At 35.5% G+C, this 13,232-nt stretch overlaps 1 protein-coding gene across 3 annotated transcripts in view; it reads right to left on the reverse strand.

Annotated features, from left to right (window-relative positions):
• Positions 1–13,232, reverse strand: part of fam168a (family with sequence similarity 168 member A) — a 58,960-nt gene that overhangs the window by 45,007 nt on the left and 721 nt on the right. The gene's annotated exons all lie outside the window — the stretch shown is intronic.

A 13,232-nucleotide genomic window follows, 5' to 3' on the forward strand; every position in this document is an offset into this window, starting at 1 on the left:
TAATTTTATAACTAACTTTTCCGTTTATCTATTTTAATGTAATGTTTACAAAATGTTAAAGCTATACTAAGTTTTAATGTATTATTTACATATAATTATTAATAGCACTAATAATTTCATTAATTGATTTTCAAACAGCTAAATTACCATTTTTAAATAAATAGTTATAGTTTTTGCTATGGTAGCAAAATTTTTACAGAAAACTGGTCAATTTTGGTATTAGTAATACCTCAAATGTTTTTGAAAGAAGTCTCTATGATTTGTAGCTGCATTGATTTGATCAAAAATACAGCAAAATCAGTAATATTGTGAAATATTATTACAACAGTTTTATATTTGAATATATTTAAAAATATATTTTATTCCTGTGATGCAAATCAAATTCTGATTTGCTGCTCAAGAAACATTTCCTATTACTATCAATGATGAAAATGTTGTGCTGCTTATTGATATTTTTTTGTGGAAACCGATACAATTATTTTCTTCAGGAAAAAAAAAACTGTTCTATGATCTTTAAATTTGAAAATAGAAATTCAAGTTGCAATTTAATGCATCCTTGCGGAGTAAAATTATTAATTTATAATAAAAAAAACTGACCCCAAGGTTTAGTGTAATTTTGTTTTACACAATAGAAAATAAACCATACAAGTTTGGGGGTATTTTTTGTGAACTATCCCTTTAAGTGATTCTGAATGTTTCTCTATGGGTCAAGCACTAACTTTTGATTTGCAAAAGAGAAAACTTCTGACACAGCTGCAGTTAATGCCAGTAATTTGTTACAGGCGTACAGGTGCAGGAGCAGAGAAAAGATTTCACCTGAGCCATCCGGAAACCCAAGGGAAGCCCTTCAAGCCTAAATCTCACACTGACTTCATAAAAAAAAAAACACTTATTAGAAGCTTAATTAGCAATTCAAAAACAACTGTCACACAATAGGCCCTTCCCCTCCCAGCGTCTCTCTAACGGGACCTGAATGAGAACAGGGCATGGAGGGGAGTGCCTCTCTCCCAAAAAAACACCATTGTTTTAACTGCCCTGCAAGAGCTTGTCCTCTCTGATTCTAAAAAGGTCTATTCTGCCTCAAATCCTGCCTTTCACCGAGGCACAACCTCCATTTTGTATAGGACATTATCCAGCAAACAATTGCCTCAAAACCAACATGGTGTGCCGAGATGCCCCTGTCAGTATTCAAACCCCGGGTTCTTCTGTTGCCGCCTTCTCCATCCATTTACCCCCCGACATACACACACAGCGCCACAAACGACGGCACCACAAGAGGTGCATTTTCCAGCCTCTTTCCTTTCTTCACCTTGACATTTTTCTTCCTCCATGGAAAAAAAGAGAGGGAACGGTTCTCTTATCAAAGGGCTGGAACTTCTACTCACAGCATTCTATTTTTGAAGAATGCGTGCCAATTCCACATGTAATGTAAATTTTCTTTTTTTTGAATGAAAATGATGCAGATGTAGGGAAGAAGAATATTTTATGTTTTTGAAAGAATTCTCTAATATGCACCAAGCATTTTTATAAGATCAAAAATACAGTAAAACAGTCATTTTGAACAGTCAGTGTTCGACTCTAAAAAAATTATGTGTTGGATTTACTTAAAGTATGATGCAAAAATAGTGCATATATATTTTAAGTAATCCTGACTTGGAATAATTTTACTTAAAATGAACAAGACAACCTTTGTTATATGTACTTACATATTTGAGTTCATGCAACATTCTTCACTTAAAAATATATGCATCACGTTACATATATTTTTAAGTAAAGAATGTTACGTAAACTAAAATATTTGAGTACATATAACAAAGTTTTTCTTGTTTATTTAATGTAAAATTACTTACAAAGTTACTTTTAAGTATGATGCAAAAAAGGTGCCTATATATTTGAAGTAAATCCAACACAGTGCAGGCCATGTGATATCAAAACAAATCTTAGTTCTGTTAACTTCTGTTAACATTTAAGCTCATTTATATATATATATATATATACACACACAAATATAAGACAATTAAATGAGTTGAACCAACCATTTTAACTTATTTTAGATCTTCAGCTATTGGTCTGCATACTGCACTGCTCCAGTACAATCAATAACTTAAAATAAACAAGACATGCAAATCACACACAATAAAGCATTTAACTTATTTATTTTTTTACCCAAAACTTTTAAATTGCTTAATTTAATTTAATTTTAAATTCTATTAAATATATTAAAATAGAAAACAGTTGTTTTAAATTGCATTAAAAAATAAAATAAATAATAATAATCACAATATTACAGTTTTTGCTGTATTTTGGATCAAATAAATGAAGGCTTGTTGGGCAGAAGAGACTTCTTTTAAAAACATTAAACAATGTTACTGGTAGTGTGTGTGTGTGTGTGTGTGTGTTTGTGTATATATATATATATATATATATATATATGAAGAGTTCAGATGCAAAAGCCTCTAAGTGGCATTTGAAATTTTCTTCTAAAATGATCATTTTTATCAAGCTTGTATATTTAAGTTCAGTAATTTCACTTAAATGGCAATGAAGATTACCTATTAATTGCCATTTAAGTTAAATTACTGAACTTAAATATCTGTTCATACTATTTTTCAACAAAATAATAGGCAAAATTTAGTAGCAGTATTACATTATAGACAATCGCAATAAGTTAAGTTCACAAAATAATGGATTTAAAATGCAACATATTTAAATTACATTTTTTTTTATAAATAAAGCAAGCAGAACTCAGTACTGCATGGTCGCCAATTATTCCAATGCAAACATATGCATTCATTCACGTTCTCTGTCCTTTGTCTGTCATAAAGTCTTTCGTCATACCGCTGCATTCTTCAGATGGTGTGTGAGGGAGTTTGTGCTGAAGATGCTCAATAATTGTGACATTAAAATATGTTTGGCTGCCTATACAGCATCCAAACACACACAAACCAAGTCACTCTCTCCTCAAAGTCCACATTTACCCACTGCCCAGACATAATGATTTGTACACTGTACAGACAATACTCTATCCCCTACCCCTAAACATCACAGACAACTTTCTGCATTTTTACATTAATTACAAGTGGTTTTCCTCATGGGGAGTAAAACAAAAAATGTCACCACAAGGTCAAAAACTTGCTATCTTTGTGGAAGATTTGTGTCTCCACAACATAGGGTTTACCAGGACCACACATACACACACACAGAGGATAAACGCAACTGTAATTTCCTTCATCTTATCAATGATATCAGAAACAATTCAGATGATCTGACGGGCAGCTGTTGGACATGAAAACTGTCTGCCATCAGGTCAGACCTGAAGGCGTGAATGTGCGCGCACTGCCCGAAGGGCCTACAGTACTGCAGAGAGGGCGATAGTGAGCAGATATGAATGACGGAGAGGGGAGGGGAGACATATTATCACTCCCCTGAATATAATCTAATCTATAAACAGCGGCAGTCTGCATGTTGGTTTGATTGTTTTTATCAGCCATGAGACTATCTTAGAAGTCGTTGACATAACACATCTTGTTTCGGACTCGACTGACAGACTGGCATTCTTACACTGCAATCTTCATGTTTTCTGACCTTAAATACACTTTTTTATAGCAATTATTCTGCTTATAGTACATACAAAGTACAGGAGTTTATATCACTAGTTCCATATTCATTATTGTGATTACAGTCACAATAGAATCAGAGAGAATCTTACCTATTATATAATTTCTAACAAACCAATACACTATATAGTGCATTTCAATCAGCTCCTAGTGAGTAGTTTAGGCTCCCAAAGGTTAGCAGAGCCGAATTAATATGCTGATTCACAAGCTAGGAAGCAATAGGGAGCTGATTGAGATGCACCTTTAGTGATACACGTCTCTTTTATATGCCCCTGCCTTTGAAAAACTCTTTACACAGCCAGGCAGTTGACGACACCCATTGACTTCCATACTATTTTTTTTTCTACTACGGAAATCAATGGGTGCCGTCAACTGTCCGGTTACCAACATTCTTTAAAATGTCTTCTTGTGTGTTCAACAGTAGAGAGAAACTCATACAGGTTTGGAACATGAGGGTCTGTAAAAGATGACAAAATGTACATATTTGGGTGAACTATCCCTAGTTCCTTACGCAACCTGCGGTGCTGTAAATAACTACTTCATTATACTTACTTTAAACACTCCTAAACCACGTGTTACACGTCACAGCTGTGAGATATCTTGAAATAGACTTGAGTGAGTATTTGGGTGGCTGTGAGCATATGTACGTATGCTTTTATGATCTGTAGTTTATAGTAGCTCAATTACAACAGCTTTTCAAAAGAGCCAGAGACGCTCGCACAGCGAGAGACTGTTTTGTTTACTCCCTTTCGAAAGGAGACTAATCTTTTTTCACTTTAATATGTTCGGTGTGACAAAACCAGTAGGAGTTTCATTTTTCCCACAGAGAAATTCAGCAAGGCAGTGATTTCACTGTCTGCCCACAGAAAGTCCAAAAATACGCCCATCCAGAACCGTCAGCCTACACGCCAGTCGGATGATCAGTAGACGTTTGTTCACCACTTCTCACATGACGTGTAAGTTCTCACATGGAAAGTGTAACAATGCTAACAATTAGCATCAGCATCATGCCAAGCACAAACTCGCTAACATCAATATAATACCTGTTAATGCCATTTTGTGATCAACTTTTGGTCTAATTTCTTACTAATTCCTAAAAAGGAACATTAATTCGGCTTTGAAAGTCAAAGATACATTCAGCCACCTCGTCTAAGTCTTTAAACAAAGAGCATGAAAATTAGCAACAAAGAAAGTAGAATTATATGGACTTTGTCAGGATAATCTCACTAACTGCTTTCACTAGCTGGTTATTATCCTCTTAAACACCTTTCGTCTATAAGTCGTGTTGTTCACGAGGTTGAGGTTGATGGCATTTGCGAAAACCTGAAAAACATACGGTAATGAGAACTAATGAGGAAGTTTTGAGGTTATAGTACAATGGCTTCAATATTGTACAAGATTTTACAGGATAAGGTAAAATGTAATCTAAAAGTAGTCAAATTATATTACCTGAAGTGTGTAATGTAATAAATAGATTGGATTACTAACTACAATGTCCGCAATGTAATGGGCTATATGCACGCATAAGTTCCGCATTTGACGCAAGGATGCTCGTAAGCTTCCGGTTTGGAAAACTGTGGAAAACGAGTCTTCAATATTTACTGTCCTCCCGTCTTTGAAACGAAACTTTCATACGTTTAGATGTAATTTTATATATAGTTATGTTTATTTAATATAATTTTAAAAAGAAGCATAAACACAACGAGGTGTGTCTGTTTTGTCTGTTTTTGTGACTAACGTTTCTTTGGCATAACCATGGAGTATAAAATTCAATATAAATTCTCGCTTGGACGCTACGATCGGCCGAAGTTATCGAGCATCCTTAGACCTTCACCGGAAATACCGCCGTGCATAGAGCCCATTTGCAATCAATTCCATATTCACAAACTCACAAGATACTCCTGTTCAATTATACATTATTATATTACACATCATAATATTATATTTGATGTTATATTTTGCATGTTACTGTTAAATGATCTCAGGAGGAGACACTGACACCTTGAAACGGAATTGCATATCTAATGTGATTTCCCTGTAGCCACAAGGCAGAATCTCTGAACATTTTCTGCTCGTTTATCAGGGGAAACCAACATCCCCTCAGGGTGTGCGTGTGTGTGTGTGGTTAATCTGAGGCCTATAAGCACTATTGCATTGAATGTATAAGCGCTGAGAGGTGCCGTTGATCATAATCCCCTCATTTCACTGTGGATTTAGCTGACACACAGACAGTTCATCAAAAAACATCCATCCATTTTTCCACCCAAAAATAAAACCAACTCTGATGAAAAAGGAGTCTCACAAAAGACGCATTAATGCAGGAGTGCACAGACAATACTGTGACAACACAGACTTGCACTGTAACATGTTTGTGTTTTCAACACTTGTGGGAAATATCAGCAGCCCAATTACAGAGCACTGACCTTTGCCGAGATCGTACTAGGGCTGCATGATATTGAAAAAATTAAAAAAAAATGAAAATCGCCATTGCGCCATTTTTTGTCTTGAACTTGAATAGCTCTATTTGGAAAGGATTAATCATTCTATAATAATTGGTGTGGAGTGAATATGCATAGAAAATGATAAACAAATTATAAGCATAGATAAATACAATGTAAAAAAAAGATACACATGAAATGAACTGATTTATGTTTAAGTCTTAACAGTTTTAGGAAAAGTAATTGAAGAATCAAATGTCAAAAAGCATGGTCTTCACTGTATAAATTAAATTAAAAAAATATTCTTGTTGCTTCATAAAGTTAAAGGGATACTCCACTTTTTTTTTTGGAGTTAAATAGTTGGGTTTTACAGTTTTTGAATGTTTTCAGCCGATTTTTTTGATATTTAGAAGAATATCAGTAACCAGACAGTTTGTGGTCTCATTGACTATCAGTATGTTTTTTTCCTACTATGGAAGTCAATGAGACCAGAAACTGTCTGGTTACTGATATTCTTCTAAATATCAGAAAACGCTGAATGGATTTGAAAACAGTAAAACTCAACTGTTTAACTCTGGGGGAGTGGTAAAATGTGCCTATTTCCAAAAAAAAGTGGAGTGTCCCTTTAAGGTTGAACAACTGTAGTCCCATGGACTATTCTCTTTACTCGCATTCTGGGCCTTGAAAGTGGTTATTATTTTGCTGTCTACGGAGGAGTCAGATCTACGATTTGATATTTTTGGATAAACTAAAACAGTAAACTGTAAACAGCACTGCACAGTAAATCACGGATCAACTCCGATCCCTATCCTTGACATCGCACATTCTGCGATGTGACTATCATGGAGGTGCACAATGCAATTTCGATACAAATATAACATATCATGCAGCCCTAAACTATACATCTCGAGTGTCATCTACACTAGTTCTCCAGGCCATAATTAAAGAAGACACACACTATGACACTAATGAACACCAAAATGTGCTGCACTCTATGCACAGAAGCATCTCTACTTTTCAATGCACATACTTTCCTTTTACAGACATGATTCTTTTTTTAAAATAGTCAGGATTGCTAAATCCAAACCAATAAACCTCAACTGGTCATTTTACGTTAGCTACTCTTAAGAAAATGTGTAGTGTGCAACGCATTATCGGTAGTTGCCAGTTGCTAAGGTGTTCTGAGTGTGTTTTAGCACATTGCTAGGTAGTTATTTACTTTTTTGAAAATTAAAATTAACTTTTTTTAAAAGTAAATAATCTTGCTGGTTTGCCAAGTGGTAATTTTTCATAATAAATTGTAAAAAAAAAAAAAAAGTTAAAAAGTAGGGATCCACTGATACCACTTTTTTCAAGACAAGCCCAATACTTTCATTTTTGATACGATTTTCGATACCTGTATTTTCATTACATTTGTAATTTTTCAAAAATATTGGGTAGAGAAACCAAAAGAATATGAATCATATTAGTTGGCTTAATTGGTTTAGCAAATATATATTTCCTTCAGTTATTTTCATGCTTAATTATGCCTCTTAAAATTTATCGTACACGCTGTTACTTTTACTCTTCATTCTATTGCTATTGTATTTATTTTTCATTTAATAGCAAAGCACATATTCAAAATGTGCTTCACTGCACCGGCACAGTAATCACATGACGGTTTCCTGCAATAAGGTAGGGAACTTATACATAAATCACGTAACATTTCATGTTTTCACTTACATATACGATTTAGATTTATTCCATAAAATGGTCGCACGTGTGGAGTGAGCGATCAGCAATCATGAGCATGCAACAAAAGTCTCTCTCTTTACTGTCAGTTTAGGTTAGTGATACTGTATGTTCCATTTTAATTTCTTTACTATTAACATATCCGATGGAGTTACAAACTTTCCAGCGATGTCTGAAAAAGGGATGTGCTCACAAAACATCTGTGCCATTGTGCGCTCAAACCAATCCATGTGTTTCGCTTATCAGTTTGCACACAGCAGCTTATAGGCATGATTTTATAATAATTAGATACAATTACTTCATAGATATCCTTCTCTAATATATCCATTAAGCTCTCCGTTTGCTCTGTGGTCACAGTTATTCTTTGTCTGCACACAAACACTGTACACAAGCAGCACTGTGTTGTGTTTTGGTTTCAGATCATTTTAATGAGTACAAGTGCATGAGCACAGCATCAGGCAATAATATACCGAAACTGGTATAGGTGAATACTAATCAAAATTAGAGGGCCCCAAACTGCAACCTAATGGTCACATTTTGCAACATTTTTTCCTTCCGGTAAGAGCTCATAAGATTTCCTGCCGGTATAAGAGCTGATAAGAGCTGCCATTTCTGTTGCATATGAGAAACATCAAACGGCAAACAAAACGAAAGTGGACCGCAAATGTACGGGGCGTTTATACTTGACGTGCTCACCATTGCTCTATTCTTGGAAACAACAGGGGGCGACTCCGAGTAAACCATCAGGAAGCAGCGGTGAGAAGTAAGGTACACACGTGATGATGTTTATTTTTATTACACTTCACCAAACCCATGCTACAAAAGAACCAAAGAATCATGTAAAACTCAGTAAACTTTGAGATGATTACTTAACCAAATATATAACCAAATATGAGAACATGTATACAACTAAATTAAACAATCTCTTAAATATTTTCATTTAATACAATTTTTTTGTTAAATATTGCCCTTTATTTTTATTTAAAAAGGCATATTTCCTGCTTGGCTATAATCACCTTGAAGTCTTACCATCATCAGAAGTGGAGCTGCGCGTACAAGTTACAAAAAATGCTGTGCACACTGCACACCACCATGTAAAATGAGGTCTCCCACAATCAACACACATGACTGCCCACACCGCGGTGACATCATTTTGGCCATGCACACCTATATATATATATATATATATATATCCTATGGCCTATATATTAGATCAAACAGCGACATGGAAACCAGGAGGCGTTGTGCTTAAACAAACAAGTTATAGAAAGCTTTTCAGTCCACAAATCACAATAAACAGCATTTACCATGGATTTAATGAAGTGACGATATTACTGTAACCAAGATATTGTGGCAGAAATAATGCTTTTTACATTATTCATTTCAGGGATCATACAACCTTTTGAGAGTCAAATTCAAGCACTTTTCATATTAAGCTCTACCAGAGAATGTCTAATTGAAGAGTATTGGCACTGGCTGGTTACTTCTGGTTTCTGGACTGGCTGCAGTAATACGTCTCTGTACATGCGGGGGCGCTCGCGGTCGAGTGCAGAATGAATGGGAGTCAATGGGGTTTCACCCCCAGAATTCCACTTTTCCCAGGATGTAGTTTTTGTCAAGTACTTTGAAAGTTGCGTTAAAAAAGGGGGTTAAGATAATACACTCAGCTGAAAATTGCATTTTTAAGTTCATTTATCTGTTCTAAAAATCCATTCAAAAATGTGATGACGTCACACAATAGTAGGCATGTGCCGGTATCAAATTTTCATGCTGCGGTTAATTGATTGAGCTTTTATTGCGGTATACGGTATTATCACGATATTTTAATGAAATTATATTTCAAGAAAAACAGATGCATTGTGGGTCTCTAAAAAAAACCTCAACTTGTATCAATGTGTAATTGTGATTTTCAAAACATATGGTAAACTAAACCAAATTGTTTAAAGTTTAGTGACAACATGTTACAATGACTGGTAGGTTACTGTTTGTATTATTCAATTAAATTCTTGGATTTGATTTCAGTCTTAATTCAATATTGACTCATTTGGATAAATATTAGGCAGGCCTCAGTCTGTTAATGTTTCTCAAGAAAAAAAAAACCTCACATAATGCTGTAAACATACAGAGAGAAATTAAATATAATATTTAGCAAATTACTCCTTGCTATTTTCTAATGTGCTGGTCATTGAATGGCTTTCCTGAGGTAAATGTAACGTTTTGACACAACTGTTCTCCTGCAGTGTTACTGACCTCTTTCCGTGTTTGAAAACACTGATTGATAGTACAAGTAAATATACCTTTCGGTAAGTTATACTGTATCTTTAAATAAAAACGAAAGTAACATGATCGGTTTACTTGAACTGAGGAGCAACGATCTGTGATCAGAACCTAAGAGCTGATTTATCAACTTCAATTTATCAATAACAACTTTCATATCAAAAGTAACCTGCTCTGTCTAGTCTGTCGGTGTCCGTGTCCTCTTTGCTCTGTGATTTTTCTCTGTGGGAGAGCGTGTGAAAAGTGTCAAATGCGTTAAGCGCCTTTCAGACAGGAAGCGGAATGCGCGACGCTGGTTCAACGTTGCCCTTCAGATACAACGCGATTTGCTATTTTACAAATAAAAAGTTTAACTATTTTGAACTTTAACACCGGCGTGGTCGATGCAGGTCGACGCAGCAACAAAACATCCCTGCGCGTCGCGCGCGTATTCCGCGTCCTGTCTGAAAGTCAAGCTTGAGTCTCAAGCGGAATGTCTGAGAGTTGGCAGCCCTGCGGGGATAAATCGTCGGGAGCGTTCCGCCATGCTTCTTCATCATGTGAGGATTGTTTACATTAGACTAGTGCGCACTGTCGCATGCACACAGTGCTTATACATGTGGGGATTGTTTACATCAGAGTGCGCGCGTGTTCTGCGCAGCACGCAGTGTTTGAGCGGTTGAAGGAAAATAAGCTAATGCACGCTCTAAAAGTCTAAACTCTAATCTATTATTTTCCACGGTATTTTGAAGAGCCCATAACAATATCGTGCATATTCATTACCGCGATTTATCGCATTACCGAATACCGGCACATGTCTACACAATAGCAAAATGCTAGCATGTTCCGGCCAACAATGGCCTAACCTGTAAGACATCGAAAGGACATAAGTACTCGTTCATTCGACTTTTGGCCCATAACCTATATTGAACTTGCGGAATCAACAATAAAATCTATGTTGATTTAACGACAAGCAGGTGAAAGAGACACATTTAGCCGTTTAGCCCCATAGACTCCCATTCATTCATCCACTCGCCCGTGATCACCTCCAGTGGAATCCTAATGGAAGTGCAACCAAGATGATACACAAGGCTCTCCGTTAGACGGGCTCTGGCTCTACATATTATCCAATTTAAATGCTATTTTTTATTGTGATGACTAAAAACATTATTTGTTCAACCTTCAAACTTTGTCAACATTTGCATGAAAACTGACCCTTGGTGGCAAACAAACACTTTTATTTAAAAATAAAAAAGATATGAAATTACTACTATAACCAGTAGATGGCAGCAGAGGAGCACATATGTTTATATACCAAAAATGTATTTTTATATACTGTTCATCAGTTCAATAAGAGTCTATAGAAGAACAATGGTAGCCTACATTTAATAAGAGTAGAATATGTATTTTTTTTTTTGAATAAAAATTAGGGGTTTTGCATGTTACTATTGTTCTTTGATGGTTTCTGTATATAATCTGTTCACAATTTAAAAAATGATTAATTTCATCCTACTAAAATAAATAATGTGAAGTTGATATTTTAGTCACTGGCTTCACTGATGTATAAACAGTATTGAACGATTTCGAGAGAAAGATTACCTGTCTGAACTTGAACAATTAGTCTACACATCAGAAATTGTTGCTTGGCAGCTCGATCGATTTATTTTCAGACGTTCATCGAGGGCAGCTCTGTATTGGCCCAAGTTGAGGAAACAGTCGTTGGTGAAATACAAAACTTTGGGAAGTTTTGTCGGCGCATTTCTAGAGAAAATAAAATTAACCCATAGTTTCATAGGCTCGGATGAAGGAACTAAAAATTACATTTGTGTTCATTTGTACATCCGAAGACTGATCAATTGCCATACTTCGCTCATTTGGAAGCCATGATATCTCTCGAGGAAAAACTCAAATTGTGCTCGCGCCTTCGTACTTTACTATCTCATCTTCTCATGTGCGAGTCAAATTCTCTGGGCGGGCAAAGCAGAGAAAGGGGAGGCTACCTTTCCTATGTATGATGTTATAGGGGGGACATTCAAGATCAGACCGTCTGAGCTTTTATTTTCTTAAAGGTAGAGAAAGTTTATACAGATTGAATTTTCTAGCCACAGTGGGACCATGTACAGGCTAGGGGAACACATATTAATGTTAAAAACCTCAGAACGTGAAAATTTTATGTCAGGGGACCTTTAAATTAAAGTTAATTTTATCTGCATCTGAACTCAAGCTCAGTGCTTTTGTCACTGTGCATTTCCTAGACATAAACATGTACTATTATATATATAGATATATATATTAGTAACAAAACTTATTAATGCAAGTCATTTTTTAATTAATTGCCTTTGTTTACCCCCTTTGTGCATTCCACCTGTCACTCCAACAAACGACTACAAGAAATCCTTTAATAATGACAAAACCCCACATGCTTCAGCATACTTGCAGCACAATACATGAACCTTTTATAACTCTCAGTCGATGGCAAGCTTTTCTATACAAATTGAATTTCGAGCTGATAATAAAACTATCAATGAAAACAAACGAAGCGTTGTGTCTGTTCAGCCACTGTAACGTTAAGACCATCTATCAGAAATGCAATTGACACTTTTATTGCAGGAATGGTGGATTGGAGAGCACATGACGAGGAAGCCGTCTGCAATGATCCAGGCATCACCGATTCACAGCATCGTCACAGATTTTAATAAACAGCTTTCTGGCCTTTGGATTCGGAACATTTCACATTTTTGTTGGGTAACCTCACATTACACAGTCCGTGTTCATTTTGGTTACGAGCACCATTATTATAGCTGCCAACAGTGATTATTTTTAGATGTAAGGCTCCAATTATGTTTTATTTCTTGATTTTGGCACAGTAATAACTGTTCATTAAATATTATCAATATGTAACATGGACTGCAATGTAAAATGTCACCCTTTGTTATATCAACTGATGGAGTTAATATTGTTTAGCATTCCCTTACTAAAACACAAAGTACCCACATGCTGGCTATAATTAGATGTAAATATGAAGTTAATTTCATAAACATGCAAAGAAATGGTGATGAACTATGTTCAAAAACACACTGACTTGTATTCGACACGGACCAATGTGCTGTTTTCCTTTGTATCAATCAACCAGGAATGCAATGATAAATATGCGCCAAAATGAAAAAAATTATAAAATGGCATATAACAG

Source organism: Pimephales promelas, chromosome 10 (genome assembly GCF_988280905.1).
Source record: "Pimephales promelas chromosome 10, fPimPro1.hap1.1, whole genome shotgun sequence".
Lineage (NCBI taxonomy): Eukaryota > Metazoa > Chordata > Actinopteri > Cypriniformes > Leuciscidae > Pimephales > Pimephales promelas.